Genomic DNA, 22,853 nt, shown 5'->3' with positions numbered 1-22,853 from the left:
CAACCTTGAATAGCAACAGCGGGAAATTTTGTGGCAGAAAGAGAATTTTCTCTGCATTCACCTGGAGAACTTCAACATGCACCAGTAACAACAAGATCGTCGCCATTTCCGTGACGGGAAATACCGTTGCTTTCGCTCTTCCGATAATTCCGTAAATGTAACGGAAAGAACTTTATGCAACGTCCGCTTCCCTGGGCAGCCCTTTCATTATCGCGCCTCGTGCGCCAATTAAGAACTTTCACCGTGTGTGTAATCGCGAGGAATAATTTTATTTATAGTGTGAAACCTGTAAAGTGCCTCCTGCACGTTCTCAAAAGCGGATTAACTAACTCTTGTGGTGGGTGGAAAATCAACACTCTCATTATTTACTAAACATTAGAACTGAAAAATATTACAAAAAACTGGCCAATTTAATTCGGTCTATCGATAAATTAGCATTCTGCAAGTGCAATTTCGTTAAAAATAAAACAGAATCCAATATGCCCACAGCTAATACATGACACCGTGTTCTATTTTGTTTTGCTGCCTGTATGCTGGCAACCCAACACAACATTCGATCGCAGTGTTGCAAGGAACACAAATTTTGTACAGAAAAACTAATATTTTTATAAAGATAATGTTTTCATTAGTGTACTATATGGTTTCATTCTGTACTAAAAGCAATATTAACACATTGTAAATAAAAATGACATTTAATACAGTGGTAATAATAAAGATTTCCATTATCGGCTAATCATATCTGTCGTGTACAAATCTCATTGCTATGGATAAATCCCTAAATATTAATAATCACAACTGCGCTTTTTTATCGAGAAAATGCACAAACAACAGAGAAAAACCGCTGCCTCTTTTCCTCGCCAAGCTTGGTTGTTACCACAGCATCTAGCAAATCAGCAAGTTGCAATTAGAACACGGCCTAGTCGTCAAAACCAGTCTAGCACTAAGCCCGGCAGCCAAGTAGCTACAGTGCGCGTCAATCTCCTGCATATGGCCTTGAACGGCTGAACAGCACCAGCGAATCACAGACCTGCGGCGTTGCCGTGCTCTCCTTGACAAGGCGTTTCGCTCAACCACGCTGTCTCTTTTCCTTGTGGGATTTCGACATGGCACAGCTGCAGTGCGCTGCTATTGGCTATCGCCGTATGCAGGAGATTTGCTGCGCACTCTAGTCCAGCGTCAAAGTGGGTTTTCCTACTGGCGATCCAGTACCATTGAATCGGCATTTACATCGAAATTCTGTATCTTGACGTTCAAGCATTAACACTTAGCCAGCCTTAATCAACTTATCTATAAATCTACAGCCGAAAAGGAAAGAAGCCTATATATAGAACGACTTATGCTGTGCGTTTTTGCCTAAGTTTCCCGTACAGTGGACCAGAGGGAGGTGGGGGGGGGGGGGGGAGGGTTTTCCTTTCGGATGGACAACAGAGCAAACAAGCAGCCAGTATACGAGGAAGCGAGAAGACTACGCGGATGCAGACTTCCTACTTTATCACGTGGCGGCCTCGTTGGGAGATTTTTACGCCAGACCCCGATGTTATCTTCTCTCCAAGCTGCAATAAAGTTTACAAACATGCGATAACACGAGCTCTTATAATGTACGCCCTTTCACACTGGGGTCTTTATGCACAATGAGATCAGGATGCGTGAAATGAGAAAAAAAGCTGGAATTCTGGGTAGGGCGTCGCTTCGCCAACAGACATCCAAGAGTTGGTGTCAAATCTTGCGTGGTGTTCGTACGTGGTTCTCTTTCAAGAATTTGCATTTAGAACAATTATAGCATGAAAACAAGATTGAGGATTAGTTTGTTTTTTTTTTTTAAAAAAAAGAAGTAAATGTCTAAATATACAACTCCTTTTGCACTGAAGTCACCTGGAAACAACCCTTTATTATGGAGGTCAATGAACCTTCAGGTTCTTCAAGGACCATTTGGAATTTTCAAGCCTATTAAAGACGTGCTTACCGGGCAGGGGGGTGTGCGGGATATATTCTTTTCTATTGGGTTCCAAGCGAAAAAAAACTGAGTTGGAAAATTGTTAGGGGAAAATAAATGAAGGGCTCGGGTATAAAACATGGTAAGTGACATTTTGGTCATTTCTGAGTTCATTAATATAAAAAGTTATTAGAAGCTATACTGTAGATAAATTGTTTTCGTGTTGTGGTTACCAATTTCACAAGGCTTCACTGACTCCAATGTAAATTGTATGACGTGGCAATTTCACTCGAAAATTGAAAGATGGCACATTTTACTTTGTAACTCAAAAATGACCAAAATGTCACCATGTTTTACACCTGAGCCCTTCAAATATAACTTCCAATGCACAGTCATCCGCAATAAAATGAAACATGAAATACTCGCTTCCCTGCATGGCTCTATGCTAATTCTACGCCTATGACCGTACTTAGTCCGGAGAACACAGTGGTTGAGGGAAATATATACTGTAATAAAATCGGAACGTAGAAAATATATTTTATTGCATGTGTTTAATCACTGGATTGCTCGCAAATAATTTTAAGGGTATGACCTTAAAGTACACCCCTGTTCTCATAAAGTGGCATTCTATGTAGGGTTGAACAGTTATGTGCCACTTTATCTGAACAGGAGTGTACGAGGATTATTTTTAGTAACTAGTCTCATACTTCTTTGTGTGTGTAGGTAGTAAAGGTTTTCATTCCAACGACGTTAGGCTTGACAAGCTTTACTGGAAACTAATTTTCTTGCAAGCTGTTCATTAAAAGACTCGAAATGAAACCAATAAGGGCCTTCCGATGGCGTTGTGGCAATGCCATCGCCTTGTAATCAAGTGGTCCTGGCTTCGATCACCGGTGGAGATGCACTGCACAGTGCTTTCGATACAATTTTTAAGTGAAGGCCCGTGCAGATTAGCCTATCCGTACAATTGAAATAAATTCCAGTAAACCACTAACAAATGCACCTGCATGTGCCTTTATGGCAAGGGGAAAACTTCACCTTAACCTTTGACTCAACATTCGCACATGTAAACAATGTAACTTTATGACTAAGCGGTAATAAATTGTCAGACATAATAAAAAGGCGCGTCACAAGTAGCTTCAAGAACAGAAATTGCAATGCAAAGATATAAACCCTATCTTTATGATCGTACAAATAAAAAGAACAGGAAATGTTGGCGAATGGGTACACACGGCTTGGTAGATAACAAGATCTGCATGGTATTGCAGTGTACAGTGTCTTCGGGGCTTGAGGGTAAGAACACCCTTGAGCACATTAGAATATAAGGTTCCCTGTGCTAAATACACAGTGCCATAAAGACACGCAGGAAGACGTCGAAGAGCCACACACATTCACGATTTCGGCCATTGCTTGGAGGTGACGTGATCCGCACCACGCTAGACTCTAGCCGCGTTAAGTCGCGAGTTGGTGTTTTAAGTCTACTTTATGCACAGTAAGGCTAATTGGGACTGGACCTACAGTTTAAAGTGGGATCCGAGCCACTATGTGACTCCACCGTTTTTTTTGCTCCAGAAGAGTCCGTTATTAGAGGCTAGGTGAAACCAGGCCCGTAGCCAGGCAGGGGCGGGGGGGGGGGGGCGTTAGCCACCTTGATATTAGGTAAAACTATTTTGTATAATTTGTTTGCAGTGAAGAGTGAAAATGCAGACAGCACATGTCATTTTGCTCAACTTTGGTGAAGGAGAAATTCACATAACATGAACAGCAGCTATTACATTCTCCATATATACCCTCGCTGCCCTTGTTCTTGTTGATGCAACTTCCCTCCGCATCTGCGTCAAAGGTCAACAGATCCCAAGTCTTGGGAACGAAGGGGAGTTTCATTGCTTCGGCGGGGGGTGCAATGTACTGTAGGCACTATGATTGAATTCTGTAAATATCTGTATCATCAAAAGTAGTATGAAGTTAGTGAGGGGTGATTTCAGTAGCAGTCAATTAACACTTCAAGAGTTCAAGCGATGTTTTAAAAGGTAGAGAAAAATGTAGTTTTTGTAAATTTCTAAAGTTCATGTAACTTAATGACAACCCCTCCCCCCACACACATACATAATTTACCTTCATTTAATACTGTTAAACTTTTGAAAATGGACTTTGTTTACAAAGCCCCCCCCCCCTCTGATAACCCGTAAGCCCTCCCTGGAGATCAAGTCTCGGACCTAGGTGAAACCCACAGCTGCTTTTATGCAGGACACTATATCCGGGTCTCCTGCGTGGTAGTCAAGACGCCCTATAGACTCGACCACCGCGGATCTCAAATTAGAATATAAGATATACAGGCATTTTTCGTCCAATCAAATTCACTTTACTGTGCGACTTATTCAGGCATACCGAAGGGAGGTATTGATTACATACACACATAAGTTATGTGCTGTTGTACAAAGGTTTGTTAAGTAGGGGTGTCAATAAAGGTTGTTTACAGCTACACACCCGAATAACATGAAATGCCATTGTCATACAAGGGTATATGATGCACCAATTAATTTATTTTCTCAGATTTTAAATAACCTGCCTCTTCCAGGCGACAGGAGTAGCATAATGTGAAAATGACAGAAAGTTGATGACAATTCATACAAATTATATTGACTACAATGAATTGCTGGCCATTGACATTACATCCCTGAACTTTTATTTGCGAGTCGCGTGAAGAAGAAAGGGCACCAACTCTTGTGATTAATCTTAACGATTTAGAGACCAAAATAACCAATGTTGCTACGGCGAGTGTGGACAGAGTTGGAATACCCTTATAACAGTTGGGCTGAAAAGTTCGTAGGCTAACATAGTAAAAAATATTTTTTTGACAAAATTCGATTTTATTATTCAATATAGTTGCCTTTGAGGGCGATACAACGATTATAGCGGTCATACAATTTTTCGATGCCATTTTTATAGTACGATTTCTCTTTAGCTTCAAAATAGGCCTCAGTTTCGGCGATTACCTCTTCATCAGTGTTAAATTTCTTTCCAGCGAGCATTCTTTTAAGGTCTGCAAACAGGAAAAAGTCACTGGGGGCCAGATCTGGAGAATATGGTGGATGGGGAAGCAATTCGTAGTCTAATTCATATAATTTTGCCATCGTTTTCATTGATTTGTGACACGGTGCATTGTCTTGATGAAACAGCACTTTTTTCTTCTTCAAATGGGGCCGTTTTTTCGTGATTTCATCCTTTAAACGCTCCAAAAACGCTATGTAATAATCTCAGCTATCTCGATCAACTTCACTTTACGATCATTTAAAATTATTTTGTGGACTTTTTTGATGTTTTCGTCGGTAACAGCCTCTTTGGGGCGTCCACTGCGTGCATCGTCTTCGATGCTCATTTCGCCTCGTTTAAATTTAGCAAACCACTTCTCAACGGTTGATTTTCCTGGTGCAGAGTCCGAATAATGTTTATCAAGCCAAGCCTTGGCTTCAACAGTATTTTTTTTCGCCAAAAAGCAATGCTTTATTAACACACGAAATTATTTTTTATCCATTTTTTCACAATAACAAAAGCTGCTTCACTCACAATGCTATATCTCACGAACTAATTATCCGGCAGCTGTGAAATTTATACACGTATCTTTTGAAGGTTAGTACTAAGTAAAAATCACATGGATTTAATTCTAGTAACGCCATCTATGAGTCAGCCTACGAACTTTTCAGCCCAACTGTTATGTGCGCTCTACCAGAGGTGGACTGAACAGCACAACAACTTTTTGAGTTGATGCATCTTATGAACAGCAGTATGCTTCCATACGCCAACTACAATTCTTGTTATTAAAGAGTCAAACCGTAAACAACCTTCACGGACACCCTGTATTTTTTTGCATCTCGTGTTGAGACTCGAGAAGTGAACAAGGTTGGAGTTTAAATATCCATGGCAAAATGAAACGGTTTCTCATTCACGGGTCTGTCTTCTCTCTAGACAAACTTTGAAAAATATTGGGTGAGCCTAAAAGAAATAGACCAAACGCTTTATAAATCGAAAACTGTTTTTTTATGAGGAAACATTTTGTACTGTTTTATAGAGAAAGCCTTCAAGTATACGACCTGCATTTATAGTTTGTCTTCGTAACGTCAGCATCACGTGAGCGTCCGTGACGTCAGTCGAGCAATATGGCCGCTAGCCAGGTAGAAAGGTTTTCTGTGTGTTTGAATTTTCGTCGTACACGGTATGGAAAACAACCATTCACAAGGAGTCCATCTACGATTGAAGCAAGACATTTGAGGAAACTGGTTGTCTGTACGAGGGGAAAAGTCGTGTTTGGGAGAACGACTATTGCATTGATATCTGTCGTGTTACACGTGGAACATTTGTAACTTAGGCATGTAAATTTCAAGACATACTCTTCCAACCATAAGAATTTCAGGCATGTTATTAAAACCCTTGTTTCTGTAAAACTTTGAAACTGTTTATTTCTTCTAGGCTCACCCTGTATTGTATTGATATTCCAGCGATAAATAGAAGGTCATAGTTTGTTTCGAGTCAACTTTATACTCCAGATAGATTAATCAGGACTGGGCCTACAGTTAAAAGTGTGATCCGAACCACTGTGCAACGTGCCTCCACCGAGGATCGAATCCAGCCTAAGGCAGCACTACCGAATACACGAGCAGCTTATTTCCAGGGAACGCTCAAAGCATGACACCCCATTTGCATATTTAGAAGGCTGCTCGCAAGGTCATGTGACTCAATGAAACGAAATGGAAGGCGCGGGAACGCTGAATGGGAAGTGCGACTTCCGCCTTGATAACGTTCCAGTTTTTGCCGCTTGGGGGAGGGCAAAGAATTTGCCACTGGTTTCGGCCAATATTTGCAAACGCTTAAAATAAAAAGGGCTTCTACAGGATGCCACACTTCCTCTACGACCACGTACGCTTTTTTTTTAACCTAATAATTGCTGTTCAGGTTTATATCGTGGCCGGCTCTGTGATGGATCGTTTCCCCTTTGCCTTTATCTTACTTGAGCGGCCGCGTGGTGGCGCTGACCTCGCCTACTTGTTTCGAGAACTGACCGCTGGTCACTTTTACAGTTCCCAGACCACCACTACGCCGCTTTTTTCAATCTGTTTCCTTTCGTCTTTCTTTCAGCTTCCTCTCTCATCTGATCATCACAAAGACTGGCGATCACAGGGATTGTTGGATACCTCGAGATCGAGAATGGCGTGGGAAAACGAAAAGTTATCACCCGCGAATAGAGCTCTAGGTAGGGGCATCGTGGGGCGCTTGCCCGAGACCGCACGCACCACGAGATTCTCTCGCCAGATTCAAAGTGGAAGAGGTAGCTTTAAGGATTGTGACAGTAGTTATGACACAAAATCGTGGCGTGTATAGTACATCAATGTAACAATGAGATTTCTGAGAATACGTCTATATACGCCTTCTTTCCCCTTTGTGCGCCTGACGGCATCACGCTTGGTGGCCACCCAGACACCAACTCCCGTCAAATCGCGTGCGATATCTCCGCTATGGAAACCGCTAGCTTCAAATTCTCAGAATTATAGTTACAATTACATTCAAAATAAGCACGTTAATTGTCACGGGGATGGTGGAAATGTTGTCCTCGTGCATCCACTCGTTTTTGGCACGGTTTGGCACGTTGCAGAGAATAAGGTAAAGAATAGCTGGGGTACGAAATGTAACAGCGAACGCTCTTAGCCAGCGTCTGGTCCGGAACCGCAGCCAATAGGCGCCGCCGCTGCTGTCTCTTGAGGCTTCTGAACTCCCATCGTTTCTATGGACAGTCACGGGTCTCCCATATCGCACAACGCGAGCACAATCTTGCGTTCTGACGTCAGCTGGGGATACTTTCATTGTTAGGCTAAATGACTAAGTTGTTAGGTTTAGTTCTCTTAGCATAAATAATATATTTACAGTGCATTTATGCTAAAAGGACCAAACCTAACAACGTAGGCATTCCTCATGACGTCAGAACGCAGAGTTGTCCTCGCGTTGTGCGATAAGGGAGACCCCAGAGTCGTTCTCGTTGGTTCCGAGTTGAGCTCGGTTAAGCTTCGCCTGCTCAAAATGTATGATTTCCTTGTTCCAGTTATTCTTTATCTTATGCTGTGTAAAGTAAGTCGACGGATTATCCGAAATCTCATATCACAATTTTGTTGCACAACTGATGTCACAATTTTAAAAGTTACCCCTTATAATGGGAAATCCAATGCTATTGATATACGGAAACACGGGGTAACTTTAGACTCATAGCCTGGCTACACTTTCTCCCAGTCCCCATTCACAGCGCAAAACGGTTACTTTGACAAAATCCTGTTTCCTTGATGGTCGCTTCGGGGGAGGGAAGGATTCTAAGGTTGCTGCTTGTTGTCCAAACAGAGGGCAGCGGTAGGCTTAATTGGCTGTTTGACAGGAATTTTCTTCCTAGTAAACGCGGCAACAGCGGGTCACTGCCATAAAGCCGGTTCCCGTGTCGATTCTTGGCCTGGCCGGACTCTAATCTTGCTCAGTTGTCTAATGTTGTCCATTGCTGGCTAGCGACAATCATCCCGGATCACAAGGAACCGAGCCTTACTTGTTCCCTGATTGCAGCAAAAAAGAAAAGCAGCGAGTACAGGCACTACGTGTCTCCCAGGATGCTTTCGAGACCTGCTGACTTTGTTGTCGTTCCAGCGGCTGCCTCCGTGACGGATGGTTGTGTGGTGTGCCAGGTGGTTTACTCCGTGAGAAAGTGGTCTGCCTTGCGAAGAACATCATATAAACAAAAGGACTTGTCAATGTTCATGGAGAAAACGTGTGTTTACGTCCGTGCACTGAGGCACGTTTTCCCGGCTGACAACTTCCACCTCCTCCATACCAAAGTGACTCAACAGGAGGTTTCGCATTATCGCTGGAATGCGCTCCACTCAAAATGCCATTATTCGGAAAGTCCGTGGCTACATACATATTTGTTGGTAATTTTAGTGGAGTGACCTTGCCTGGCTCTAACAAGCGATGGTACAGTACAGAGACGAAAGCCACACGAACGTCCGTAAGATTGAGGCGACACCGGAGATATACAAAGTGTCAGTGGCGCGTCAAGTATCTGGGCGATGCTATCTGAGCATGATTTTCGCTCGTTTACAGTGTGGGCTCATTGATCAAAATATAACTATAGTCAACGTAAAGGTATTGTTGCGCATAAGACAAGAGAATGGTTCTAGTGTAGTGCAAAACTAGCATTATAATTATTGCTTCTCAAAACAATAACAGGGTGCTTACGAATGAAAACCAAACCAAACATTTTCCACAAAACGCGATTCGAAATTTTCTTCTTCACACTTCCACAACTTTCCAAAACAACGGTGTATATTTGGAATAAGCAACACTTTCATTTTAATACACTTACAGAAAGTGGAAAATTATATTATCTACTTGTACTTCCTCTGTAATTACTCTATCGCAGGCTGTCAACCACAAACACCCGAAAGTCGATACACAAAAATATATATTCTGTGGCGAGCAAGGTTCAAGTACGCTCAGTGAGCAACTGAGCACCGCTCGCTGAGCAAGATATTCGCTCGTTGAGCAGACAGATAATTTATTTGACGTTGTGTGCTCATTGATCAAAATATCAGTGCCTTTGCATGATCTGGGTCAATGTGGCCGAGTCGAGTGGGCAAGTTGATGTGAACAAAACTGTCGAGATTTTCATTTTCACACCCTCGCACAACTTCCCAAAACTACAGTGTATGTTTAATATTTAGGCTATTATTTGGAATTAACAACACTTTCATTTTAATACAATTACAAAAACTGGAATATTACATTACAACCGCTATCCTCATACAGTTTTCCTCTTCTCTTCCCTTTGCCTCAAGAGATTGAAACACAAAAACGATATATTCTGTGGCTGAAGTCTGTGACGAGCAAGGTTCAAGTTCGCTCAGCGATCACGTTGCTCGCCGATCGTTCAGATACTCGATGCGCCCACCCCTGGTCTCGTTCGAGGGTTTGGTAAATTGTAAAACAGAGCAAACTAACTTTGACCAAAATAAAAATTGTTTACTATACGATTTACTCCGACATACCAAGGAGGGTGACTGCGATGTTTACTTCTTTTTATTGGTATTTGTTTTACATTTCTAAATATTTCAAGACACGAGACGATCGAGCCGAGAAAATGCTTCCGTTAACAGACCTCAATTATCCGGGTCGCTTCTAGTACGAAAAACAATAATTCGGATCGTTAAATTTCGATTACCATCCCGTTCCTCACCAGAACCCAAGAGTAGTTTACTAAAGCAAAAGAGCTTCAAGCATTTACGTTGCGGGATATTACTGAAAAGTTGGAGAAATCTGCTTTTGTTTTTGCTAATGAAATTTACAGGTGTTGGATTCTTCCAGTTGAGTTCTATAATTTACTAGCTTTCATACTCTTCCTCCACGACAGAACCGCTTTTGGAAGCCATCCAGTAGACAGGACCGCTTGACACTTTTGCAAGATGACGGGAGGCTGATGAAACCTGGGGCGCGTCAAGTATCTGAGCGCTCAGCGAGCAACGTAATCGCTCAGCTACTTGACGGCCAAATAGGCGTTGCTCCGCGAGCGCTGCTCACTTGATCGCTGAGCGAACTTGAACCTTGCTCGCCACAGAATGTAGCGTTTTTTGTGTTTCGATCTTGTGAGGCAAAGGGAAGAAGAGGAAAACTGTATGAGAATGGCGGGTTGGCGAGCCGCGACCACCAGTTTTTGTAATTGTATTAAAATGTAAGTGTTGTTTCTTCCAAATAATAAATATTAAATATACACCGTAGTTTTGATTGATTGATTGATTTAGTTTATTTTACTTCGCGTTTTATGCCTCTTGGCTAATTTGCGAAGATAGGGATGAGTGATGAAATGATGAAATTGATGAATGGACATTCACAAACAACCAAGCCCGACCGGGATTCGAACCCGGGACCCTTGGCGTCGCAGCGCGATGTGCTAACCACTCGGCCACAGGGTCGGGCACACGGTAGTTTTGGAAAGTTGTGCAAGAGTGTGAAAATGAAAATTTCGAGTTTTGTTCACATCAACTATTCTATTTCCATAATTAACAGCTTTTCAAACACCGAAATCTTGTCCACTCGACGCAGCCACATTGATCACAGATTATTCAAAGGCACTGATATTTTGATCAATGAGCAAACTGCGTCAAGTAAATGATCTGTCTGCTCAACGAGCGAAAATCCTTGACGGACCCCTGTAGAATACACTCTCGGTCTCTCAGAATTCCGCCCTAAGCCATATTCATCCTTCCTCGGGAGTAAAATCAGGGCTGGAAGTTCGAATCTCATTGGCTAAATCCACATTTACACTTTACAACTCTCAAGAAATTACATAACACATTTACAAATTGGAATTAAGCTAAACCCTTATTCAACATCTGGCCACATCACACACGCACAAGAGCCGATATCCGTAGTGGAGTGACTAGCACAGCGCGCTACGACATCACGTCAGGGATCCCGAGTTCGAATACCTACCTGGCATGGATTTTCTTTGTGTCACTTCATTTATTCCATCACATCATTAATCTTCATGGGTGCGATTAGCCAAAAGTGGCAGGAAAGCCGACGTCAAAACATCAAGAATGTAATAAAATAAAAATTATACACAAGTGTATGTATAAAAAACTAATCATTGTTTGTAGCAAGCAAGACAGGTCTCTTGCTTCTCCAGTCGAGAGCGAGACTGTGCCAAGCATCGTTCCGCTGCCACCCCTAGTTGTAAAGGTAAAGTGCTCCCCTGTGCTATGCACAACGCCATGAAGGCGTATAAGGAGTGTGGGGTTAGGGCCTTACGTTGTAAGCATCAAAATTTATATCGTCACGCAAGAATTGACGCACACCTCACTTTCAACGTATCCCACGCAGTTCAATGAAAATTTGCGAAAATGACAATGCGATTTCTGCCACCTTCACTTGGAATTCCAGGCAAGCTCAGCCTTGAAGGTTTTCGCTGACAACTCGACTCAAAGAATGTGTGGGCATCAATAACAAATAGCAACGTCCATACTAGCCTATAAGAACAAAGGGAGCTATGCTACGACAACACAGATCAAACTCCAGCATACCTTCATTCATTTGGCGACTCCAGACTTTGCCCTTCTGATATGCAGGCGCTGACGTTTTACGCCAAACCAATCACAGTTTAAGGCTGCAATATTACTAAACTATTTGCTTCACTAAGCAGTTTAGGCACCGGGAGCAATATTTCTGTCTGAATTTAAAATTTAGAATCAGACTCGGTCTCAAGGTACTATGATATTGATAATATGTGTGTGTGTGTGTGTGTATACATACATACATTATTTGTATCCCTTATTGCTCTCCGTAAAAGGAGTCAGATAACGTGAAAAAAATGGTACAATATGTACGATTAGTAGCAAAAAATGAGGCATACAATTGCTTCGAAAAATTTCATGCCACGCTCCTGCCTTCAACATAATATGTGCAAAAACCAAAAATATACAAGCATTTACAATTTTATTAAAATACTCCACATTAGACTCACCAGGTTTATCATCAAGGAGTCCTGGGTTCAGTCCTCGGTGGAGATACAATGCACATCGGTTCAGATCCCACTTTAAACTGTAGGTGGAGTCCAGATTAAACTATCTGAGCATTAAAACTCAAACTTAAAATTCAAACGAACTTTAGCCTCCGCACTCAGTCTGATATACGGGTCGTCATTCCATTTCAAATCAACCGATAAAAAAATATTTTTGAACCTTTAGGATTCAGATTTTCTTAGATTTTTTGTTTATACATTATAAAATAATCCAAAAATTATAAAATAAACTAATATGAAGACTCCAACATCAACCACTCAGCTTATAGTTATGGTTTTAACATGGAAGTCAACAAATTTAGCAAATTTCGCACACATTACAATACAAAAATTTAATTTCCATAGGAACCAATTGCCATCCCATTATGAAATTTTGCACACAAATAGTAAATTGATGTCTTCACAACATTAAAAAAAATGTGCTCTTAAGATTTAAAAAAACGGTTTTTCAAGTTTTTTTAAAAAAATACAAAATTCAAATAGCACAGTCATGCTGCATTTCAAATTAAAGCTCATTAAAAAGCAGAAGAGAATGACACCAATTTGAGCTCTCTACGTCAAATAGTTTTTGATGTGCAGCTGTTTAAAATATTTCAAAATGTCGTCAACTTTTGGGATTTTCTTATTTTTTAAAAGTCAATAACTCAAAAACTACGAGCCGAAAAAATCTGAAATTTGGCCGTTTTCGTCAAGTTTACTGGTACTACCACTGCACCAAAAATGATCTATTTCTGAGATGTCAAGGTTCAGACCCCGTTTCTAATTTAATGAACAAAAGGGTGCTGCTCGGCAGGTTCTTGGCTGTCCTGTACTTAAATAAGAATTACACATAAATATAATGAAGAAAAACTGGACAGCAGAAACAAAGATTGAAAATAGTTTTGTTCTTTGCAGAGTACTGCGTCTTATTTTATGGCACGTAATCAACTCTCATTCAAGACTAACAACTGTCAGAAGGCATAGTGCTTCGTGGAAGCCTCACTCGCCATTCTCTCGTCTGTCGGTGTCAGTGAGAGGAAAGACAAGGCAGTTGAGTGATTCCAAACGTGCTGAACACGTGCACTCACTTCTCTTGCGTGATAACTATTCCGGAGACAACTGTCCACAATATAGGGTATTGTTGGCACTTCATTCTTGCTAAGGTTGGTTTTTTAGTTTTTGATTAGTCCAGTTTATTCACAGATAGGTGATCGACCGGTAATGAGTAGGGAGCGGAATTTGTTGAAATGTCATCTTTTTTCTGACACGATGCCCATTAAATATACACAATATTACACTTAGTCTAGAACCCAAAAAAGGTAATTTTAAAGTGCATTTTTTTGCATTCTTTGTCAATTTTCAGGTTTTAGGTAATTTTCCCCGATTTTCCGTCATTTTTCGCAATATTCGGTGTATTGTTTCGTCATCTTTTGTCACTTCTTTCGTTTTGGTATTATTCTTGAGTCTTTTCACCAAGGTGAACATATGCCTATATATATCTCGCAGGACTGCAATTTACGAGCTTTTTCATTAAATTGTCTTAAAATTATTCGGTTGTTTCCATAGTAAATCCTCGTTGCATATTTTAATTGAATGTGTATGTGCTATCATTTGGTGCCTTTTTTTAAAGGCAAGATTGCATTTTGTTTAATTTCCTTTTATTTCAATTTTTAACCTGAAACTAACAAATTTGATGGTCATTTTTTTGCATTTTTTATAATTTTTTAGGACATTCTATAGGTCATATATTTCTATATTTTTTTAGGTCATCAACTTCCGCTCCCTAGTAATGAGCCATTATGTGCTTCCGCCGGGAATCGAACGGTTTTCCCCACTCTTCCTCTACCTTAAAACAATCTTTACATTTTGCTCATCTTGTTGGGAAATCTGATGGTAAGAGACCTGTGGGAAGGTCGAGACGAAGATGGAGGGATAACGTTGAGATGGACCTAAAGGAAATCAGTAGGATGGAAAAGATTGAACTGATCTTGCCCAGGATAGGTTTGTGTTGCTGCAGGCATAAACCTTCGGGTTTAAGAAGGCTAGAGACTTAGTTAGGAGTTACATGTTACAGAATATAAACCCCGCCGGGAGTCTCTTGAACTTTGATCATCTAGTTGTGATCTAACAACTGGCCAAATGTGACCCCTTAATTTCACCTCAAAATTCAACTTTTACGGAACATTTAGCTTAAAGAGGAAGAAGCCACATAAAAATGAACCTTAAATTGGTATTTTTGGGTTATATATTCAAATATTATGAAATGTATGAAGTTGGGCTAATTATGAGTTCATTTGCTTTATTTTACTTCGAGTTTCTGCGACATTTGGCTAATCGCGAAGATGAGGATGAGTGATGGTAAGTTTGAACTGATGAAAGAACAATCACAAACACACACGGAATTATTCCCGACATTCGACTTTTTACCCCCTTCATTGACTGGGCTCGGGGTTGTGCACTCGAGCGGGACTCTGACTGGAGTAAACTGGGCATAACAATGGAGAACATCTATTGTTCAAGCCCTCATTGAACGCCAGTTCGGTGTCTCCGACATAGCTCGAGAGGTAGCCAGCCGACCAGACACGTATCTAATTTCGAGCCAGCACTTTTTTTCTGATTACCTGCAGTGTTTGGACATCCAACACGAACTGTAACGACGTTAACACTCCCAAAGTCTCCACATTTTTGTGTTTGTGTGTGTGTGTACACGAGGGTAAGTCAAAAAGTAACTGCACTTTCGCAGTAATTTTCATCAGGCTCGCCGCACTGCCTTCAGTGCCCGTTTGCTAAAAGGTGGTACTTTTGTGGTCATGTGGCCGAGGTTTGATCGTAATCGCTCCATTTTTCTTTCTTTTGTTACAGATTAAACATGGCCGCTCCACTGGCAGTATGCACCAAGGAAGAACAGAGATCAGTGATCCGATTTCTCTGATCTGATGGTGTGTCAGGGACTGAAATTCATCGCAGGCTTTCAGTACATCTGATGTCAGAATAATCTCTTTGGATGATGGCTGACCATCGGTTCATCAGAATCATCTCTCAAGCTTGTTGAATATTCCCATCGGTGGTGGAGGTTGATGGGCATACTCCCGCTTTCTGTTTCACACTTGTCCAGCCATTTTTCAACCTCTCGATCAACTTATACACAATTCTACGTGTAAAGCGCTGTCCCTGTATTGTACTGAAAGGCTGTGATGAATTTCAACCCCTGACACATCTTCAGACCAGAGAAATCGGATCACTGATCGCTGATCTTCCCTGGTGCACAGTGCTAAGTGGACCGGCCATGTTTACTCTGTAACAAAAGAAAGAGAAATGGAGCGATTACGAGTAATGAAGGCAGTACAGCAAGCCTGAGGAAAGTTACGGCGAAAGTGCATTTACTTTTTGACTTACCCTCGTGTGTATATATATAATAGCACTAGAAAAGATAACCGCAACCTCACGTTAAGCAATACCTAGAGAAGCTGCATGGCAACATCTTACTTACTCAACGTAGAATGACAAGTACTGTCAGTTCCTAATGGAGCTAGTAACGGTATTGTAGAGAAAGGTTTGAATAGAGGATTTTTTCTGAGCTCCACATGCACTTGAGTTGTGGTTGTCAGACGGAAACTGATCTTTCGGAACTTTCATTGAAGTAAAGTTGCGTTCCAATGAGGACTGGGACTTCACCAAACCACCATATTTAATTTGCACTCTTGTCGCATTCGTAACAAACACTACACCCGTTCAAAAAAGCAACAACATTAAAACAAGTGAGCCAGGTCTCTTCCAATTTCTCTCCCAGGAAAAATCCCTCAAAATTTCCCCTGCGCCGAGAACACTGATTTGGGGAACCTTTAAATCAGAGAGCTTACAACATATCACAACGCAAAAAGGACAAGAGCAATGCACGTCACAAATACGTCAATCCCAACTCTGCACATGCGACGGGCGTTAGCTGCAACCATAATTTTCTAATGACGAAGTGGCGAGGCGCAGATTGTTTCCACCATGGCCCCAATAAACCGACCTTACTGTCTGGACTTTCATCTCGGCCTGGCGAACAGCCAGGAGAAAAAATGACAAACAACAAACACAGACCTTATTTACACAAAAGTACACAATATTCACAATAGATAAAACAGTACGAATTTACCTACTTATTATAAACTGTCATTGGAAAATGTGGCGTGGGTGGTGGAAGCACGTTACTTTAATCCTGGTTTATCTACCGTCAAGGATCCACGGATTCTTGCATACATTGTACAGGGTGTATCATAGTAGCGTGTCCTCCTCCGTGGACGTGCGGTCAAAGGCACCTTTCTTTGGACGGCGGTTGCGGGACGCCATTGGTACGATCGCGTTCAGTCTCCGGGAATTTTCGGCCTGTGTATAGGGCCGGTGGCAACCCACCATCGTGAGGAAATTGGGAAGCTCCGAGTGAGTGAGCGTAATCCGGTCGCGAAGTCCTACAACAGCTGGGGGTTGGTCGGGCCGACCACCCGTCCCCCTAGTCTGGCTCCAGATCTCCACGCCCCCTGGTGGCCCGCGTGGGAGGAAGGTAAGCCAGGGCCCAATATTGGGCTGTAGCGCTATAGGTTTTTCTATCATAGTAAACAACTTTAATAATTTATTTTGACTAAACTGTATGGAATACAACAATGATATTTGATATGTATCAATCGGTAACATTTCAAGTGTCTATGAATGTCTACGAATGTTCAATGTGGCTTTCATCAGTTATGCGGCACACATCCCATCGAAATCTAGTTCTTGAAACGCTTTTCCCAATAACTTCTCGTCCTTTAGTTGTTTCACATTCTGGAGCATAGGTGGCACAAGGGTGGTATTTGTAGGGGGGGATTTCCCCCTTCTGGGTACTTGTGTCCCCCACTTTGCTTGATAAATTTTATCCATGGGGGAAATGTTATATGGCATAAAGTCACTATCTCATGCTGTCCCTAGACAGCCAGTAGAATCCCCCCACCTCCACCACTGGAAATTTCTAAAATACCACACACGGTGGCACATAGACTGACTTTCACAAAGCCCCAAATAAAGACGTCTAAGGGTATAAGGTCTGGGAACACAGCCTGTTTTTTTCTGCACCTGTGAACATTACACCAGCGTCACAATGACCGTGTTTACAAAAGTCTTGCGCATGAAAACAAAACCTGAAGATTTTCTCGGTTATACAACAAACCTCATTGTTGTGTTTCAGATATTTTTTTAATAATAAACCTGAAAAGTTGTTTACACTATTATGATACACACTGTATTTGATCTATGATAAATATGCTTTTTCTGATAATACGAATCAGATTAATTAGGCAGAAAAGTAGCTCGTCGCAACTTTATAAATTTCGTCCCCAACTGGCGTTAAAAATCCACCAGATTTAGTGACTTCTCACCAGAGTTTGCAGCTATGAGTCTCATCTCCGGGAAGGACCACGGAATGCAGAACCTGCCATTTAAAAGAGCAAACTCTAACGTTTATTTATCCTTCAGCACTATCTCGTGCTACATTTAGCTTTGCCGTTTAGATAGGATCCAATGGTATTCAGATAAATCCTCCTTATCAATTGCGCAGAACAAAAACACGTTCAAAAACACCACGAAGCTTGCACGTGATGATTTTCATAGCTCTTACTACTCCCGCCCAACATTATATGTCAAGTCAGCCAGGGGTGGGTGCCATTTGACCACGAATTTCCTCCAGGTAAAATGTATGCGATAGGGTGTCCAGGCTGTAATATTTTATTTCTGTATATTAGATAAACATACTTCTTCTCTTTGAAGTTACACCACAAAGGAATGAAAACAGATGAAAGATGAAAACTTGGAAGTCTTTTTGTTTGAAAGAGGCATAATGCCACTTCATGGAAATATAACAGGGTGTCTACCAAAATAACAAATCCAAAATTCTTGACTATTTCTTGACCTTCCCGCCCCTTTTCTAAACGTGTATTTAATTTCCCCCTACACAGAGAAATTTTTTTGTTTGGATTAACCAAAAAAAATGATAGTGGTGAACAAAACGTTTGTTTAAATAGGCATCAACCAAACAATTGTTCACCATTACCAAAAGATTTGGTCAAGTTCTATTTGTTTGTCGTAAACAATTTTTTGATTACCAAAACCAAATATTATTTTGGTAAACACACTTACGTTCTACTTATATAGTCCAGAATCAAAAGGTTGCTCATGGGAGATTCACTTTTATTCACTGAAGTACATTTTCATCTTTAATTTGTAGCTTTGATGTTCACATATCTTTCGAAGAATGTTAAAGCACAATTTTTCACTGTGATTACAATCAAACGTACCATTATTTGTTGTACAAAAACTTATGTTTCTTGTACACATTTTGACAGAACCATCTAGGAGCCGGTGTAGGAAACTCAGTATAAAGTAAGTATATTCTCAGCTTTTTTCAGAATATTAGGTTACACAGCAACAAAAGGGACTCGCTTCGAGTAATTACCTATCTACATGAGTTTCAATTTTCGACAAGGGACTTTCATACTACACTCGACGAAACTGGACAATCGTTATTTCAAATTCGGAAGCACGTTCACGCTCATATAGTAAATTTAACCAAACGTTTTGTTTCTCTTTACTTACATAAGTATCATTTTGTTTACGAGTACCATATTTTGTCAGACCAAATGTTTTGGTATTGTTAAACAAAATTATTTAGTAATTACAAGCAACATTTGGTTATCGGAAACACAAAACATAACCAAACAGCTCAACCAAACTTTTTTGGTAATTCCAAACAAACCAGTTTTTCTGTGTACTTGGGTTTAGTTTGAAATTAACAAAATATATTATTCAATGAAAAAACCGTAACACAAAGTGAGATGAAAACTGAATTTGTACATTAACAAGAAATTTAAACTTTCTCTAATTATTGATGCATATAAAAATTAATGCTTCAGACTTCGTCCTGGATGGGGAATGGTCACAATACTTTAATATTTTTACAAAACTTGCCGCATATAAGAATGCAATTTTTAAGAAACGGTGAACAAATGTTAACGACAACTCAATGCAATTTTAGATTTCCAAATATTAAATTTTTATCAAATCCCAGTACAGGTCCATAACAATGTAAATTCACTATATTGTAAAAAAAAAAATATTCTTGACCACAAGCATAACTTCTTGACGTTCTTCACTGGTAGACACCCTGTATAATAAATCAATTTTAGGAGCGGTGAGAAGGCGGGAAAAATTATTTTTTGTAAATTTTCCATTTCCCAAAAATTTCCCCCCTTAACGAAATAAAAAACTATTTGGCATTGAAAGTACTCTAGGATTGTAGTATGGAGTGCTGCATTTATTGTCCTTAATAATATCTTGGATACAACATACGACGTAAAAAAATCATTTTCCACACTTTTTGAAATGGGATCTCAAAAAAACCAAATTCTATATTTTAAAAAAATGTGGGATATGAGAACTGTGGAAACAAAGTGGGCCATATATTTGTTTTTTATAATATTATTAATAAAATGTGGTGCACCCATCAAAGGCCATTCCGCCAGTGAAATATACGAATTGTAACAAGTAACAAAAATTCAGTCTAGAAAATATTTTAGTCATCAAGACCTATAATTGCAAATAAGCTAAATAAGGTGTTTACTTTTTTATCAAAGTATAGAGAAGATAACCTTTGTTATTTGGATCTGACCTTCATGAAAATTATGGAGGAGATCCATCTTTAGCGGAACACTCCCGTTTATTAGGTAGTTGAAAGAACCGCAATAAATATTTGTTTGGAAGTTACACATTTTCTCCATGTTACGTACTTAACTACATACTATACAATATTTTTGTAGATATTTTATAAGTTAATGATACATAAAAATTCGGGCTGTAATTATGAATGTCCTCATTAAACACAATCTATTGATTTGCTTAATTTTTGTTCGTTTCTCTGTCACTTTTGGCTAATCGTGAAGATATGAGTGATGACATGGTGGATACCAACAAAGAACACCCGGGATTCGAACCCAGGATCCCTGGTGTCTAAGCGCGCTGTGCTAACCATTCTGCCACGGAGGTCGGCTAATTAAAACACAACTGTGATAAAATCGTCGAGTTTGAGGCGTTAGAGAAATTACAAGGGGAGCTGGAGGTGGAATTTAAAACCGGCGAAAGAAAGTATATTGTAAATACGTCACTGCTTGAAATTCTTGCATATCTCACAGTTGACACGTTTGGGTCCGGTACGCCCCTGTGGAGGAAACTAGAGGCCCTTGGGGAACCTTGGACGCCCAGAGGAAACAAACACCGGCGCAGCCAAAACAAACACGTGTTCCCCTAATGCGTGTGGGACGATGCCCCATGCGGCGAGCGGTTACGCAAAGCACGCGCGAACGGTGATTTCGCATCTGCACGGGGGATGAGCTTGGTGGAACACGCTCTCGTTTTTATTTTTGCTAATGGACAGGGGGCGGTGCTTTTCCACTAACCGACCGACGAAAATCACTCTCGTCTCTTTTCCGTTTTTCATCAACGTTTATTCTCGGATCCTTTAGGAGTATCTACCACGTACGGCCGGGTGTGTAAGTATGTGAATGTACACTCCTCATAAAAAGTATGGAATATTGTTACGTTAGACAGGCACGTATCCAGGAATTCCTTTCGGGGGGGGGGGGCTCAACACCAATTTTTAAGGGGTATAGTAAGAACCTCACAATTGTGTGTTTAAGACCAGAGGTGGCAATTGGGTTCCAAAACGGGGGGGGGGGGGTGCGGAGGGCGTTGCAAGGAAAGTTTACTTTCTCTTGGTAGCCAAGGCTTAACATTAAGAGGTCATAATGTTGAGGCAAAAAAATAAAAAATGGGGAACAACTATTTCTTAAATCTTTGCCACTGTAAGGCTGTCATTTTAATCAGAACGTGAAATCGGAACATTTTTTACCACTCGACTCCTCTGTTTCCATGCATTAATATTGTGTGCCGGAACCATCTCAGTATGCGTGTTTGTCCATTTCTTCTCATCAGCCATAAAAACATCTATGGTATCTTTGAGTGTTTTTACGAAGCTGTTACACATGCACGGGATGGACAATCCACTCGACAACGCGAGCATAGACGCGAGATTCAAATTGTGGGTTGCGAACTGGACGCAGACAGCGCTCGAATATTAGTCTCTGATTCGAGCCTGAACACCACTAACGTGTCTTGTCCTCCCATTTTTTCAGCTCTTATAAAAGCCGAAACCCACCAAATTGTTCAGATTCAGGCCTTAGCACTCACAAGTGTTCAAAAATGCCTGTCACAGCTTCCGCTGTCTTGTCATATATCGGCACGAAACAAAGGAAGTCTTCTCGAATACGGCTGGATCACGAAACAATTAATGCACAGTGAAAACCTTCCGTTCCCAAAACATATAATGTTTCGTCTCCCAGTATGATCAAATGCTTATTCATTTATCTCCAGTGACGTGCCCAAAGGAGGGTTTGTGAGGTTATAACCCCATTTGATCCAGTATTCATTTTTTTAAAAAAAAAAAAGAAGGGCGTGAAAGACAGGAAAAAAAATGACAAAATCAGGACTGACAGCCAAAAATAGTATGCGTAACCCCTCTCCCTTCCAAAAATTCTGGGCACGCCTCTCTTTATCTCGGACACATTTTTTAAAATGAACTCACCAGAAGTTTTTATCATCGTATTGGAGATGCGTTCTCAGGCGACACGGTGTGAAATCTCCCTTATTAGGCCACTGTCATTGTCACCACAGAAAAAAATTATCCTCAACCGGTGATAATGCTCCTCAGTTTTCTTCTCTCTCCTATATTTTCTGTGCTTGTTCACTATACAGGCAACACCTTACGATTTGATATACACAAGACATGTACTATGTAGACATTTTAACGAAAAATCGGTTTAAGTCAAGGATGGCTAGGTGGCTCAATTGGTAGAGCCCTGATTTGGATCCTGGTAGACCCTGCAATTTCCACCTAAAATGTCTACATATGCAACATCTTCCTGCTTTCTCTTCTCTTCATTCATAAAATTTTCGGCTGTATCTTTATGATAGTTAAGTGTTTGAATGTGTTTCGAACCCAGAAGGCTTAAACAAAAGTATTTTTTTATATCATGAAATTCTCAGACTGCATATACGAAATTTAGTTCTGGCAAAACTAAATCATCACTCAAAACTTTGATTTTCAGTTGATCTATGCAGTTTATTTCTGTTTTAATATCCGGTACTGATGAAATATTCACTTGAGAGAAGAGAGAGAGAGAGAGAGAGAGAGAGAGAGAGAGAGAGAGAGAGAGAGAGAGAGAGAGAGAGAGAGAGAGAGAGAGAGAGATTGATCTCTTCGGCCCTCGAACCGAA

General features: G+C 40.7%; 2 protein-coding genes across 3 annotated transcripts in view; one reads left to right on the top strand and one right to left on the bottom strand.

Moving 5' to 3' along the window:
- Positions 1-22,853, bottom strand: part of step (cytohesin steppke) — an 88,336-nt gene that overhangs the window by 44,791 nt on the left and 20,692 nt on the right. The gene's annotated exons all lie outside the window — the stretch shown is intronic.
- Positions 17,040-22,853, top strand: part of LOC145978245 (histone H3, embryonic-like) — a 39,979-nt gene continuing 34,165 nt past the window's right edge. The window contains exon 1 of the mRNA XM_083110728.1: positions 17,040-17,058. The gene's annotated coding sequence lies outside the window, so the exon portion shown is untranslated. The remainder of the gene's footprint in view (positions 17,059-22,853) is intronic.

The sequence above is a fragment of the Lepisma saccharinum genome, chromosome 24 (genome assembly GCF_977018435.1).
Source record: "Lepisma saccharinum chromosome 24, izLepSacc3.1, whole genome shotgun sequence".
NCBI lineage: Eukaryota > Metazoa > Arthropoda > Insecta > Zygentoma > Lepismatidae > Lepisma > Lepisma saccharinum.
Note: the sequence above shows the minus strand (reverse complement) of the source record. Positions and strands in the feature narration are given on the sequence as shown.